Here is a 17214-nt window from a genome sequence, read left to right as displayed (position 1 = left end):
TGAATCTCCAAATTCCCCAGATCTTATTGCCTAAGGAAGAAGTTTTGCTCCTCCCAGCCATGTCTGAGGCAACCAGCCTTCTCCCACATATTTTTTGCAAGCCCCAACAGGAGAATCATAGTGAAGCCTCTGTGTTTTGGAGTACAACCATAACCCCTTCTACAGACAACTATTCTTCCTTTAAATAGCTTCCGCTTTGCTACTGGGCACTACTAGAAAGTAAATGCCTGATCATATTAGTTTTTTTTTTTTTCATTGTGCTTTCAATAACAAATTATGGCAAACTTGGTGGCTTTAAACAACAGGAATTTATTCTCTCACCATTCTGGAGCCTTGAAATCTGTAAGGTGTTAACAAGGCCACACTCCCTCTGTAGCCTCCAAGGTAGAACGCTTTCTTGCCTCTTCCAGCTTCTTTTGTAGGAATTCCTTGGCTGGCACTATGTAGCTCCAGTCTCTGCCTCTGTCTTCACATGGCCTTCTCCTTTGTGTTTCTTCTGTGTTTTCCTTTCTGTCTCTTATAAGGACACTTATCACTGGATTTAGGGCATAGTTGGTAATCCATGATCTCTTCTCAAAAATCCTTAACTTAATTCTGTCTGCAAAAATGTTTTTTTTTTCAAATACGATCCTATTCACAGGTTCTGGGTGACATATATTTTTGGAGGGCCACCATTCAATGCATTATACTGACCATGTGACCTGAGCTGCCCACAATGAACTTGGTGTATCTGACCCGCCATGTATAAATTTGGGAATGTGCAACAGCAATCATCAAGTGAAAATAGTGTATAGAAGATTAGGTTTAACACAAGCAGGTGGCTCACTCTTTCACCACCCACTCCTGGTACATTGCCTCCTCTATCTGACTTCACATTATGGCCTTATGTTAGTTCCCTATACCACGTGACCATGGAAGAAAAACCTGGGCCTGACTTAGGAATAGGTCTTATGATGTGCAGGCACAAGGCAGAAGTGGACAGCCACTGCATTACAGTTCCAACTAGGGTGGCCCTGAAAGACCATGGTGAAGGGAAATTATTCCAACTAGAAGACTTGTAAGCAATACATTTGGTCGTTCCCTTAGGCAAGCAGAAGATGGCTTTAGGTTTGTATCTACATATACATGGGCAGCAGCTAAAAACTTAATTAGTTGGTCAGGGAGTCTAAAAGAACTTGTTATGAAGATTGGTGACAAGGGGAAATATCCAGGGATGGCTTTCTCATAATGGGCACAGAATATTCTTTTACTATACAAATGCCCACCAGAGAGCATTTGATTGTAGAGAGACTTGATAACAAGGTGAAAGATGAAATCATCCTGTCGCTGTCAGATTTTTCTCAGTCAGCCTGGTGCTTATTCCATCGGTCCCTTATAAAAAATTGTTATGTCAGCAGGAATTGAGGCTCATCAGTGTGATCACCCTCATCAAAACTGATCTGACTACTGCCACTGCTCAAAATCCACCCTGTCAACAGCAGAAAACAGTGCTGAGCCTTTGACATAATATCATTCTCTATGGGGACCGACCTACTACCGTATTATTGGACTCCTTCTGTCATGGAAGAAGCAGACATTTTTTTCTCAAAGGAATAACTATATATTCTAAATATGTATTTTATTCCTTACCCCCAAGTCTTTTGCCAGCACCACCATTCCTAGACTTATAGGATGCCTATTTCCCTAGTTTTATTCCATTTTATTAACTCATTGAATGGTTAATAAAGTGTGGCAGTAGATTCACACCCACTGCAGTCACTGCCCCATCATTCATATAATTGTGGAATGAGCTACTGCAGGCTCAGTTGCAATTATAGGGAGGCAATGAGCGGTGAAGCGAGGGTATGTACCTCAAATCAGAGGTCAAAGTATGGTGCCATTTCCTGATAGACAGAACTCATAAATCTAGGAATCAAGATGTGGAGGTGGAAGAGGTCCTTTCCGTCATTATACTGAACAGCTCACTTGAAGAATTTTTTCTTCCTGCTCCACAATCTTGGGATTGGTGGTTTTGGTGGTTCTCGTGCCAAAGGGAAGAATGTCTCTAAGAGGTGACAGTCATGGTTCCATTAAATTGAAAATTGGGACTGGCTGGCTCCTTATGCTGCAAAGATAGGAGTACTCTGCTGGTCCGAGTGCTTGAACTTGCTTATAAGGGAGAATGTGGATTTCTGCTACCCAATGGGAGCAACGAGGACTATGTCTCGAGCCCAGAAAATTCACTGCAGCTCCCCTCACTATTTCTCTACCATATTGGCCTGTGAAACATTGCAGCATCCCAGTGAATACTGGACAGCCATGGACAACCAGATTTTGTGTGGGTAAGGTTTGAATCACACTACTGGGTAAAGACTTTATCCAGCCAAGGTGCTTGCAGAGAGTAAATGGAAGAAGGAATGGGTAGTAGAAGGAGGGAACAGTGGTTATCAACGGAGACCTGTGCCCAGGTACAAAAGCAGGAACTGTACGAGCTGTGTTTGTGTTGTCCCCCTACCCCCATCACTTTCTCCCGTGTTGTGTTATTGAAGAACACTGATGCTGGCCTGTGTTTTCCATGTTTCATGTGGGAGTATGAGTGAATTGACAGTTCTTCATGGTGATCCATCAGCTGATTGGAACTATGTGTTATACTGGGGACTCATGTTTTCAACCAAAGGAAAAACTGAGGGACGAAAATGGTGATTGTGATAGAAATGGATTCTCTGTGCCTTTAGAACCCCTCTCTACCCAGCTAGGTGCACTGAGAAGTTGACCTCTATGAATTGCTTAAACCAGGCTCCCACGCCCAGTGGCAGTGGGTGGCAGGAGCAGATCTGAGTGCTAGAGGACAGAGAGCCCAAGCTGTGCATTTCCCGGCTCCCTCCTGCCTGGGCCACTGTTTGGCTGTAGCTGCTTTTCTCTTTCCAGATCTATAGTTCCTGTTGGGTGGTCCTGTCCTACAATTTTTGTCAGGTCTCAGTAACTACTTGTCCCCTTGTGCCTTCAGTCTTTAAGTTGAAGGCTCCCAACACCATCCCTTATTGGTTTCCTTTAACTCTATCCTCTCTTTAAAAATAACCCCTCATGAAACTGTCTTTTGTCACCCATTTGAATGTAGCTGCTTCTCTTTCTTGCCAAGCTTCTGACTAGTACAACACTCAAGGTCATGCTCTTTTGTTTAGGATAGGGAATCTCTCTCTCTCCACCTCCACCAGCTTATATGCTCACATTTCATCAGCTGCTTGTCCATGGATCTGTGTACATATGCTGAGAGAAGGACAGTTCCAAAGACAACTTCTTTTCCTTGGGCTCTGATCACTTCCAGTACAACGACTATAGGAGGGAACAGGAATTTCTTTCTCTGTTAGGTTAGGAAATTTTGGCCCCTGCTTGGCCACATGTGCCAAGTCCTCTGAACTTAGAAATGGATGCCTTGTTCACTTTTTAGCATTGTAGTGAGCAAAGCCTATTTACTATAGTTTTCTAGTGGCAGTAAAGATAATAGTCCATTCAAATATTTGAAGCAAGCTTATAGGCGACTGGCCAGTAGGGGATCTGAATCCTTAACCTTGTTGTTATCGGCACTACATTCTCCCAAGTGAGATAATTGGCCAGCACTTCATTCATCAAATATTTAATAAACACTTGTGTGCCAGACACTGTTCTAAGCTCTGATAATATGGAACTGAACAAAACAAAGACTCTACTGTTATGGAGTTTATAATCTCATTAAACAAGTCCTTGCATTCAGGGACCACATTTGCTCTCTTTTCTATGGAATTGTGAGCACCATAGTAGAAGCTCAAAAAATCATTAAATAAATAAAGATGAGGATTGAAAAAATCATAAAAATATAAGTAAATCACAGTTACATAGCATTTCTCCACAGTTACCTCAAGGCAATTTAAACCCTTGGTGTGAGTGTGGGTTTTGTAACACTGGCCTGTCTTATTCTCAAACTGTCCAGCACTGAGAAATTTGTGAATACTCAGTCAGCTTTTCCAGGTTCCTCTCAGATCCAGGTCAAATCTCTGAAACAATCCGAATGCCAGTCTAACTGTTGCTGCCCCAGAATCAGCTCCATGATCTCTTCTGGAAAAATCCTACACCTCTTGCTCCATTGCTCTGGATACTTCTGTTCGGGAAAGTTCTATTGAGATGACTGGCCTTCTTAGCCTTCCATATCTTGGTCTCTTCTCAACTCACTTCAGCTTCTGCTCACCAGGATTCACTTCCTGTAAGCCGCCTTCTGGCCTAGATTCTTGACCTGATGTCTGTCAATCAACCCTGGCCCTTCATGCCGCTGGGAGTCTACTGGGAATCCTGTTGACAGACAGATATGTGGTGTGTCAACAGCCCAATTTTGTAAAATGGAAATTGGAAGAAACCTAAAACAACAGAGTAGGGGATGGAAAGCGAAATCATTTATTCCAGATATAGCTCATTCCCGGTAGGTCTCTGACATTTCCTCTTCATACTGTTTTTTTTTGTTGTTGTTGTTCAGCTCAAGGTCAAATTTAAAAATGTGCACGCTGACACTCACAGTTATACCTTCTTATTGTTGCGTGGCTGGTGTGTGGTCAGGGTTTTTCAGCTCTTTGTAGTTTTGTGTGAAAACTCACAGTGACATGGGTGGAAAGGGTCATAGGGGAAATATCTTGCTCACGAGAGAGCTGCAATCAAAGGAATGCTTCAGGCTATGAAAAATGCCTTCCTGTTCCCTGGCTCCTGCCTGTGAGCACTCAAGCCTTGCAAAAAGTAATCTGGAAAAGTGAGGTATGGGGAAGATGGAGATTTTCACATTGTAGCAGGGAATATCCATAGTTTGATTTCAGGTTTTATTGTACGTGGGTGGTGTAGGATTATAAGTGCTCATAAATTGTCTACCCTGATATTGAATTCAGCCATCTATAATGTGTCAGCATGAGCTGAGCTGAAGCCAGTAAAATAGGCCAAAACATACTAGAACTGCCGCCAAACTGACAACAGAAGGTTTGAAAAGTCAGCTAGAGAGACCCGTGCACCCAGCTTTTTGGAGTAATAGATTTCTTGTCTTGAGACTCTACAAAGATGCTATTTTTTCCCTTGCAGGGTGGAATATGAAACGAGAAGGTACTGATGGAGAAACTGACCATCTTCTCTAGTTGAAAAAGTAGCATTTGATAACTTGGAAGACTATTCAGAAATTTCAGGTAAAATCCATCATGTGGCATTCCATAGGGTGTTCAAATTGTCTGTTGTAAGATACATGTTTTTTCCTTTTTTTTTTTTTTGGTTTAAAAATGCAAACACTACTAGAAACAGAATTATTCATTTTCAGTAGATAGAAAAAATTGATTTCTGATTTCTACAAAATAGCAATTTAAAAAAAACATACACACATTGAACCCCCAAATTTAAGTACTAAGGCACTATGCAAATATTTCCCGCTATTGCTTACTGTTTACTTTTTACAGGTAGCTACTTTGATTGATTGATTGACTGATTAGTGTTCAGTAGAAAAATTGTGTTCTTGTGTGTTTTGTTTAAATGTGAGGTATTTTTGAAGTTGGGAAGTGTAAAGGGAATTAAAGAATAATTGCATTTAAAGGTTGGGCAAATAAAATCTACATAGCTTGGTTATAGCTCAGATTTTCTCTTTATGCCTGGTATAATATTATGAAGTTCATTATCAAATTCTGCAAACTTTTTGAGTGACAATTGTCTACGGAGACTCTTGTAAGGACATAACCAGACTTATTGGAGGTGCTGGTTGGTGCTGGAACAGAGATTTTTGAAGGAAATAGTCAACCCTCTGGACATTGATCAAATTGAGCAGCTAACTGAGTCACTTTGAAGTGATAGAGTGGCCCTACTTGGATTCAGTACAAGGATTCATATATAGGTCTAGTAACAAGGACCCTTTTGGATACAAAATTATTTTGTGCCATTTAAAATGTCCTCTTACTGGGTACTCAAGGAAATTATCTTAAGCTTTTCTGTTGTTTTGTTTTTATGGAAAAAGGGAGAGACACTTTAGAAAACAAAAAACAGTTGACATATTTGTGGCACTTAAGAGACAGAATAAGACCCCTCTTTTGGGGAGTTAAGGAATGTAATCTTGTTAGTGAGACAATTCTTCTTGCTTTATCTGGAGCAATGAAACCAGGTGTCAAGGCACGGCCAGGCATGGTGGCAACAACAGTGAAGGCCACAAGATGGGGAAACTAAGATGTGCAACTAGAAAATATTAATATTAACAGGTGCTAAGGAATATTTGTAAATCATTGTCAGGGGAAGGGAAAAAATGGGAGAAACTGAAGTTTTCAGATATCCCATCATCACTGCAGCTAGCACATAGTAGGTACTCAGTAAATATTTGCTGAATGAAAGAATGTGAGTAAAACTGAGAGGTGGGTGTGGGGAGGAACAACATCAAAGTATCTAAATGTCTGATCATATGGAATTTACGGGAAGCAGGTTGAATTTTTTAGAAGAGGCTAACTAAGATGACCCAGAGTCAAATTCTTAGTTTAGGTACTTATACTGCCAGTAAGGAAATTAGTAAGTGCGTGCTCTGGGATCTGGATGGAGTTTTAGGGGAAATAGACTTTAGGCATTAAAGTGGTGTGCTGTACTGACAAGGACTGCAGGGCCCTGGGGGCGAGGAGGCAGAGCCAGCTCAGCTGCTGAGGCCAGCTGCTCTCTGATCTGCGGAAGCTCTGTGGCCTGAAAAGGACTCCCAACCAATTGTCCTTCCATCAATAGGAGCCGGCTGGTCTGCTTGCCCCAGGCCGAAAACATGCTTGAACTCATATAGCATTTTGAAGAAAAAAAGACAACTTGAATTTGCAAAGCATGAAGCATTTTTACTCTTGTGAAAGTAATTCCTTTGCAGAATAAACTGCTTTAGGGTAGTGGTTCTGAAGTATTAAAAGGAAAAGAATCTCCTGAATCCCTAGTATTGGCACAGATTGTTTGTAGGATAATGTTACTTAAATATGTATGAACAAACATAAAACTAGGAATAAATTCTTTAATGCTATATACTCATACAATCAAACTGAATGTCAAATTAAATTCAGACAGTGAATTTGGCATGTCTACACTTGATTATGATGTGGCTCTGTGATGCCTCAGTTTTCCCACTACTTTCCTCTTTCAACTTCCAGCAAACTTTGTACAGTGTGCTGTGAAGTCACTGGCTCTTCAGTTAGTTTTAATGCATCATTTACAAGTCATATTCACCTTTCCTTTTCTCATTCATCTATGGCAATTAATGTAGCACATAATGTTGTATCAAATCTCAATTTATTAAACAACTTAAGAAAAAAAGACTTATTGTATTAAAATGTCTCTTAATTACAAATGCCCAATGGAAGGTTTAACTCTCTAATGAATAAAACATTATACATGAGTAAAAATAGTGGCTTTGAGGTAATCATTGTCATTTTGACATTAGGACATCAATTTAATAGCTATCATATATGCTTATCAGTACACTGAAGGTCAAATGCTGCAACTCCAGTGATCTCTTGGGACTAATGTGGTCATAAACCTAACCAGGGTAATGAATAAGTGACAGTACACAGTTCTCAGTTGACTGAGACTACATTAATATTAATTTTTCAATTCTTAAGTTTTTAGTCAGGATATATTTTAAATGTGGTAAAGTATAGGTGACAATATAACAGATTTATAGAACCACCAAATAAACTACAAGATGATAATATTTTGCAATTATTTGTTTCAGATGTCTTTTTAGTTACAATTATCCTTATTTATTTTTTAAATTTATATAGAGTTGTGTGGAAAATAGGATTATTTAGTCAGGCTCCCTTGACGTTTCTTGTAAACAAGTTGTGTGGGTGGAGTTAGTGCACACGTGCACCAATATATCTTTTTAGCTTGATGCTATTGTGTGTTCTTCACTTTGTGAAGCAGGCTGGCTGGCAGAGAGCTCACATCTAAAGATAGAGCATGCTTACTCTGCTGGCAGCTACTCAGTTTTTGTTTGGACTTTGCTGGTAGCAGTTGAGTTTTGGAGTTTCCCTGTGGACTGCTTAGCTCATAGTGTTGTGTGTGCTGAATAAAGACTATTCCTTCTTCAACCAAGGCTCCAAGGACCTTTTTGCTAGTTACCCAGCTCATAGACCTGGGTGTGAAGGGTTTGTGAATGGGCTCGAGGGGTCTGCGAGCTCCAGACATAGCCCTAGCTCTACAAGAGTAAAATACTCTTCTTGTTGCAAAACTCTGAGTTTTAACACATGTATAGATTTGTATAACCCCCACTAAAAAAAAAAAAAAAACAGTTTCATCACCCCCAAAATTACCTTGTGCTACCCTTTGGCAGTAAAACCTTCCCCTACCTCAACTTCTGGCTACAACTGATCTGTTCTTTGTCCAGATGTCTTTGCCTCTGTCAGAATGTCCTATAAATGGAATCCAACAGCAGGTGACATCAGAAGACTGACTTCCTTCACTCCATATAATGCATGCTATGCATACCAATATGTCAATTCTTTTTATTGGCAAGTGTATTCCATTGTGTGGATGTACCATACCTTTTACTCACTGAAGGACACTTGATTTTTTTTTTTTTTAGTATTTGGCAATTATGAATAATGCTGCTATAAATATTTGAATACAGGTTTTTGTGTGAACATAAGTTTTAATTTCTCTAGGGTAAATGCCTAGAAGTAAGATTGCTGGGTCATATCATAAGCGTGTATTTAACTTTGTAAGAACTGCCCAATTAGTTTAGAATATCTGAACCATTTTTTATCCCCAATGGCAATGTATAAGAGTTCTAGCTACTCCCCTTCCTTGTCAGCATTTAGTATTGCCAGCTTTTTAAAAAAATATTTTAGCCACTCAAATAGGTATAGAAAAGTAACTCATTATGGTTTTAATTTTTATTTCTGTAATGACAAATGATGTTGAATGTCTTTTTAGAACTTATTTGCCATCCATCCATATATTTCTTTTGGTGAAGAGTTTGTTCAAATCTTTGTTTACACACACACACATATATATATATATATTTAAAGTTGGGTTGTTTTTTTCTTATTGTCAGATTTTGAGAATTCAGTACATATTCTGTATACAAGTTCTTTTTTTGGATATGAGTTTTGCAAATGTTTTCTCCTAGTCTGTGGTATGTCTTTTCATTCAGTGTTTTTTTTTCTTCTTTTTCAAAGAAATGAAATATTGTAGAAATTGTTATATTCCACTTCTCCTCCTGCATGTTCTTACTCACTAAACTATAGAGAAGTTAATGTTTGTCATTTCTGTGTGTTTCATGTTTACAGCAGATGTATATATCTATTAACTAAATATTATTTAATAAATCATTAATTACTTATTCCTTCAATAAAGTAAATATTTAACAAATATTTATGAGTTAGTCACTATTCCAGTTGTTGGAGATATAACAGTGAACAAAACTGATGAAAATTCTATTTCTTGTAGAGCTTGCATTCTAGTTGGAGAGATAGATAATAAACAAGTTAAATGTAATATTTATTACATTACCTGATAGTAAGTGCTAAGGAGAAAAATAAAGCAAGAAAAGAAAATAGGGAATATGATTTTTAAATTTTTGTTCTTGGCCAGAGAAGGCTTCACTGAGAAGGTGACATTTGACTAAAGACTGGAAGGAGGTGAGGTAGCAGATACCTGGAGGAAGAGCAGTTGAGGCAGTGACAACAGCAAATGCCAAAGCTCTGAGCTGGGTGCATTCCTGGTGTGTTTGAGAAGCAGGAGAGAAGGCCTGTGTGGCTGGATTGGAGTGCCCCTGGGGACAACAGCAGGAGAGGAGGTCAGAGTAGTCATGAGTGTGTATGCATGTGCGTGAGGGGAGGGAGCAGTGGTGTGCTGCTAAATGTTTAACAACTGGATTCTTTGGGGGGGAGGGAAGCCCTGAATTGTAGCATTTGCCAGTTTCTGTGGTATAAATATTCTCACCATAGCCAATTTCAAACTTCCAACCTAACACCACTGAATATGGAGTTGGAAAGAGATGCACACAATTGCATAGCATTTCCACCATACAGGTAATATAGATATAAATACCTCAACAGCATAAATAATGGTAAAATGTACTAAAATAATTAAAAAGTGATGAGTTATGAGTATTTATTACTTTTCTTTGTGATATAATTTATTTAATTGCAGGTTTTATAATGGTTGTGTTTAATTATTGGCTCACAAAATTTCTGCAGATGTAACAATTGGCTCAATTGGGAGCTGGTATGGACCGGCTTCAGCACACCGCAGTGGGGAGGGGAGCAGATTGTGTGAGGCCTCTTAGTTTATATAATGAATCGTGTAAGATACGGGAAGCCATTGAAAGTTTTGAACAGAGAAGTGTTGTGATCTGATAAATATTTTAACAGGATCACTCTAGATGCTGTGCTAACACAGACTGTAGAAAAGCAAGGTTAGAAGAAGGGAGACTTATTATAGGGCAATTGAAATAATATTGACAACGGTAATGGTAGCTGATGCCAGGTGGTAGCAGTAGAGGTGGTAAGAAGTTATGGGTTGCTTTGCTAACCAATTGGATGTGGAATGAGAAAGGAAGGTAAGTCAAAGATGATGCTAAGGTCTTGGGGTTGAACAATTAGGGGGGGGAAAAGGAATTGACTGAAGTGTGAAGACCATGGGAGAAATAGTTTTGGGGAAAGATCAAGAACTCAATCTTGGATGTGTTAGTCTGAGACACCTATTAGACATCCAGGTAGAGATGTTAAGTAGATGACTGGATATATGAATCTAGAACTCGTGTCTGAGCTAGAGGTAGGTATTAGGGAGTTATCAGTCGACAGTATTTATAGACATGAGTCTGGATGAAATTTTCAAGGGAGTCAGTGTAGATAACAAGAGGAGGTCCAGGGGCTGAGCCCTAAGGAAATCTAACATTTAAGGGGTGAGATAAAAAGGAACTACTAAAGGATTCTGAGAAGTATTGGCCAGCAGGGTAGGAGTACAAAAAAGAGAGTGGGTGATGTCCTGGAAGACACATAAAGAACATGCTAGAAGGAGGAGGGTGTGGCCAACTATGCCAAACGCTGCTGAGAGAGCGAGACTGAAGGACTGGTCACTGCTTTTAGCAATGAGTAGGTCATCAGTGAAATTAGTGAGAGCAGTTTAGATGGCATAGCGGGGATGACTGATGGGAGTGGGTTAAAAAAAGAATGGAGGGGAAATTGTACAGATAGAGAGCGAGTATATGCAATTCTTCTGAGTTTTCTTCTTAAAGGGAAGTAAAGAAAAGGAGCAGTAGCTAGAGAAGTAGAATGGAGAGAGTTTTTGTTTATTTTTTTGTGGAAGCAACAAATGGAAGCATACTTGTCCACAGATAGGAAGGATCCAGTAGGAAGGAAAGAACTGATGATGAAAGAGAGAAATGAGGTAAGTGAAAGAGTGATGACCTTGAGTAGTAAGAGAAAATAAGTATGCGAGGAAAGGGGTGTGTTAATTAGCTCCGAATGGATTCTGAATGGATTCTTCTATCTTCTTATACCAGAGAAATTAATCCCTGGTCTAGAACACCATGTTGTTATTTTTAGTATCATTATGAATTCATGGTCAACACATGAGTTAATATTGTTGGCAGGTCTGTTACGTTTCTTCAGTCAGCTGGCTCTTCTGTTCTTTGCAACCATTTCACCTCCTCACCACTCACCTTAAATCTCTCGCTTCCTGATTCTACTGACCCAGGTTGACAGAGGACCTGTGTCAGAGAGAGAAACTGTCAGAAGGAAGCTCCATCAAATTTTCGTTGCTAAGTCTACAAACCAGACCGTAACCTACAAACCTGTTTGCTTGTTGCAAGCACCCACACCTTTTCTTTTTCTGTTACAGTGAAAACATTGTTCCTCCTTCTAAGGCTAATCCTTCCATCCGTCTCCAGTCCCTGTCATTTTCCTCAGTCACTGTCCTATGAGTTTTGTCCTCTTTTTCCTGTATTTATAACTTTTCTTCTACTGATCCCTTCCCATCTGAGTATAGACACGCTCAGGCCTCTTCCAACTTGCAAAGTCCCTTCCTTGACCACACCTTTCTGCAGGTAAGTCCCAGTTCCCCTTCACAGTTAAACTGTTTGGTTTCTAGTGAAACTTACTAAAAATAATGCCTTAACCTCTCACAACCTAGCTCTGCAGCACATGCAATTTGGATTCTGTCTTTCCTGCTCCTTTCTACCCAAATTGTTCAAGTCCAAGTTACAAATGACTCCCACCATTGCTACATGTAATGAATACTTTTTAGTATTCAGGGTTTTTTGTTTGTTTGTTTCCTTTTAGGTCATATTTGGCACCACGAATTACTCCTTCTTTTCAAAATATTTCTTGGCTTGTCTTTTGAGATCCTATGTTCCTCTACCACCCTCATCCCCTTCTCTCTCCATCTCTGTCTTTATCCCAACATTAAATATTGGTGCTACTAGGAACCTGTAAGACCCTCTTATATTTTCACTATCAACTTTATCCCTGGGTAGGTTGAAAGTTTAATTTATTATCCAAATGGAATGGTTTTAGGATAAAAGGGGGCACCGACATATTAAAATTTTATGATTAGCGGTTGCAAGGGGTATGTGGTCTGTGCTTCCCTGATCATCCCCATGGGTTGAGCATATTTTAAACTGATTATTGGCCATTTGAATTTCCTATGAGAGATGATGGCTTTACTTGTCCTTAATGGTTGTTTATAGTATCTTTTGTCTTACAAAATTCTTTTGATTTTAATAAACCAGGTTTTTCTAAAAATAAATAAATAAATAAATAAATATTTATTGAATAATAAATTTAATCTTTGATGAATTTATAATTCTATTAAAAGCTGTTTTCAAAATTAAAAGTTATTTTAAAAATAAAATGTCTAAATTACTTGAATATTAAAAATAACCAGAATAATTATCTTTAGTTCATAATTACTTTCTCTGATATGTTTCTTAGCCTTAACTTTCTCTAAAGCTGGGTTATGGGTGTCTTTTTCCCGCCAATAATGTATTTTTATCAATATGATCTTATTATTTTAATTTTTAAGTAAAATCACCTGTAATCTTCTTCCAAGTTGTATTTTATTATTAAACTTCCAATTAAATTGATACCTGCAATAGATTCTTCTCTAAAGAATCTATGTTTAATTGAAAAAATTACTCTCTCTACAAATGCTGAGGTACAAGGTAAGCTCAGAGAAAATTCTGCTAAATGGAAGATATTCTGAGTTTTAGAATGTAAATATTTAAACCCAAGTGCTTCATTTGGAGTACATTTCTTCAGCCAATATTTTTACATGAAAAAAATTTGTCAAATATATTGTTTTTCGTTAAGATATTTTGGAGTGTTTAGCCAAGTTTAGATGCTGGAAAAGTGTAGGCTGCTTTATTTCATTTTAGTACTGAATATAAATCTATTAATTTAAAACAGAAACTCCATCCAAATAGCTTTTAAGGAGTTGGGATATTATGAAAAGCCACTACAGAATTCCACCTATAGAATTTGTACGTCATTTGAGGTCTTATTGCTGAATTCGTCAAGTTCTCCTCTTCCTTTGGAGAAATAATAAATCCTTGTTGGCAAGCTTTATTTTCAATAAACCTTTAAAACTAAGTGTTTTTTTGTTTTGTTTTCCAAATTATTGGCTCTTCTCATCGAATGTTTTTACTAAGGGTTTTCCGAACAAGTCTGACCAAAATGTAATAAAAATCTAGAGGTATCAACTACTAAAAATTTAATATGGTTGTAGGGCACTGACTTAGTATTTTGTCAGAGCTCGAACATTGAGAAAATCCAGTCTATGTTAGGAAATATAAATTGCATACCACTGCACTAAAACTATTCTTGTATTTTTCATTTGTTTCCTCACAGAAATATTTTGTTTTGTTACTCTAACTGTGGGAATAAACATACATTCGTATATTTAATATTGCAGATTGTTTTGGACACAACTATGAAGTATGTGTGTACCACAATTAATTTCAAGTACATTTCTGCTCCTTAGACTTTTTATTTAGTAAAAACATTGTTTTATCATGATGTTGTGTTCCAAAACACTTTGTATGCATATTACCACCTCAGAAACAAATGATTTTTTCTTTAGTGTTGAATTTTAAACTAAATTTACCTTAGCCTTCACAGTAATGTCAGATATATCCCCGTTGGCTAAATAAACTTTGATAAATTGAATGAAAAAGATCCAACATCATTGGAACCAACCAATTTTCTATTTGAATCATGCAATGCTACTGATATAAAATTATCCTCATTTAATAGTTGGCAACTTTCTTCTTCTAATGGAACCAATGCTTATCATTGTCATTTCATTTTTTATATGTGCACAAGAAAATCTGAAACTGAAAATGAGTGACATTAAAAAAAAATAATCATTTGATATAAATGAAAAATCCTGCTTTCAGAGCAGTATCAAAGTCTCCCTTGCCTCTGTACATGTTTTTTTTTTTTGTCTTTTTCCGTGTCCGGCAACGGATCGCAACCCTCAGTGTTGCCCCCATACCGGACCGGGACCGGCAACGGGATCGCAACCCTCGGTGTTGCTCCCGCGCCTCGCTCAGCCAGTGAGCGGGAACCGGTCTGTATGTGGGATCCGAACCCTCAGGGGGGAGCGCTGCCGCGCTTCCCAAGCGGCGCACTTATCCAGTGCGCCACTGGGCCAGCCCAATACTTTCTTCTCTTTAGCTTAAGTCACTAAGGCTTTTTTTTGTACATGTTAAATCACATCTCTGGGCACAGTCTTATTAAAATAATTGTTAAATCTTTAGCAGATACATGTTTTTCATTTTCATGTGGTCACTGATATCACTGTAGCCCCTGGACAGCACTGGATGGAATTTTGTACAAGTTATACATTCATCATCAACTTTCATGAGAAATGGATATTCAGTACTTAAATTTTATTAAACATGCAATTTATTTTTCAGATAATTTCTGCTGAAAGCATTTAATAAAAAATAAAAAAAAGTATTTCAAACAATAAAATAAATTACTATAGATTTACAGAATACTCTAAGTAACCAAAACCACTTTAGCAAGAATGTTCAGACTACTCTACATTTTATGTCAGGACTGCTAGGCCTCTATTTCCCATGCTTATTTCTCATATAATTTTCTCATATCTCCCTAGTTTGTAATTTTGTATGTCTCCCACTGACCCTAGTGGCTGGTGGCCTGGTGGCCTTGTGTGTCTCAAAAGCCATGTAATTGTCTGGGTGCAACTGATAGATATACCAAGTGGCCACCAGCGGCAGCATTGAGCAATTCTTCCATGCCACTCCTCCCAGATAAAAGAAGTCACCTGTACCTGGCTGCCTATATCTTAATGCATTCTGTTTTATCAGCAGGCACCCTCCATGCTGTCCTTGAAAGAGAGGGATTAATTATGCTGTGTATGAAAATGGTCAGAAGAAAAACATGAATTATTAGTGGTCATCATTTAGATTTTACCATGTGTTTAAGTGAGAATTCTGTCTTCTCAATAACTTATGAGACCATGTCAGAAGCGAGGCATATGAAATGGAAGTCTATCAAGCTCATTCCAGCATATTTTAAAGCAAATAGCTAAAATAATAGTTTACCAAGCTAGAAAACATCTGGGACAAATGCTGAACTGGACAGGATATTGGGACGGCATACAATAAGTAGAAGTGTTCTCAGCAAACTACGAGGTCTGATTTCTCTATCTTTGGGAGATCTTCTCCATTGTCATGGCTTCAGTAGCCATTTATTTGTGGCTGAACTCAGTATGCTGATTCTGTGTCTCCTGGAATTTTATTTTCTTCCAGCTATTTCCTGGCTCACTATGTGACAGCACTACTGCTCAAGTTATTGCTCGAATAAAAGCCCCCCCATGGTTCTTCTCCATTACCTCCTATCATAACCAATCCATTGCTACAGTTTTTCCATTTTCTTTCCTACATAGTGCATGAGTCCATTTACTTCTCTTCATGTCCATTGCTGCCATCTCTGTCTACATACCAGTGTCTCTCACCTGGACTGCTCCACAGACTCATAACTCACTGCCCTTGCTCCCTGGCAAGTTGTTCTCCACGCTATGAGTTTTCAAAACGCAAACTTAGTCATGTTGCTTTCCTACTTAACACCTGTCAATGGCTTCCCCAGTTCTTAAACTAAACTCCAAATTTCTTGGCATGGCCTGCAGTGCACCTTGATCTAGTTCTGTCTCTCTCCACTCTAATCTCTCATCAGCTCCCCTCGTATTTTGCTCACTCTAGTCCTTCAGTCCTAGGAGATGCTGTCTTCTCACTTCTGCAGCTGTTAATGCTTGGGACGCATTCTCACTCAGTGACCTCTTTGCCACCTTAACTGTCTTTAAATTCTTTATTTTAAAAAGTCAGTCTCTGAAAAGCAACAAAATATGAAGTCCTGAACACTTTTCACCTATCTCTTGGTGTCTATGACGAGTAAGAAAACCCACAGTGACAGAGTGTACTGGAATTTCCCTAGAGGAATCCAAATTTCTTGTTGACTGAATGAGAACTGGTCTTTTCATTCCTACTTAAGTGACGTCGTCTTCTACATTGGGGTCTTGATCTCTATTTTTATCTGGGATTAGGTCTTAGGCTAGTGGGGCCTTTGGGGATGGGATATGTAATGCATACCTTTGCCTTTAGGTAGGACTACATCTGAACTAGATCAGATTAAAAATCTCTGAATTGTGTGTAGTATAGAAGATCTTTTCTAATGTTCCCCACTATAGGAGATCCATTTCAGTTCACACTAGCCGTAAGAATAAATGTCCCAATATTTGATCCTCATTCTTCATTTCCAGTTTGGACTCAAATGCAGCTTATCTTGTTTTCAGGAAAAATAGAGAATGGTTGTCTTCTCTCTGTCCAAAGGACTTTTCTTAGACATGTAAACAGTTCATAAACCAACCTTAGCCTCCTGAAGGATAAAGTCAAAAATTACCTCTGGGAATGAAGTCCCTTTCCTAAGATGGGACTTTACTGAGAAGTAAAGCTAAGTAAGACTAAAAATGCACAATGCTTAGGAAATTTGAGGTTTCCTTACCATTTTAAAAATGCACAAAAAGCCCAATTGCAATCTAAATCATGTTTCAGCTATGTCCAGGAAGACTGAGAAGTGTTGTTTTCATGGAAAATTACTTACTACAGAAAAGATTTTATAGCTATATTATAATTTGTGGTAGACGCAGATGTTTCCCAAGGGCTCTCTGATTTAAGACTGCAATAATGGATGAAACTCTGATATC

At 38.4% G+C, this 17214-nt stretch overlaps 1 pseudogene; it reads right to left on the bottom strand.

Moving 5' to 3' along the window:
* Positions 1-4207: 4207 nt before the first annotated feature.
* Positions 4208-17214, bottom strand: part of LOC103597306 — a 23005-nt pseudogene continuing 9998 nt past the window's right edge.

Source organism: Galeopterus variegatus, unplaced genomic scaffold (genome assembly GCF_000696425.1).
Source record: "Galeopterus variegatus unplaced genomic scaffold, G_variegatus-3.0.2 Scaffold90, whole genome shotgun sequence".
In the NCBI taxonomy this organism is placed as follows: Eukaryota; Metazoa; Chordata; class Mammalia; order Dermoptera; family Cynocephalidae; genus Galeopterus; species Galeopterus variegatus.
Note: the sequence above shows the minus strand (reverse complement) of the source record. Positions and strands in the feature narration are given on the sequence as shown.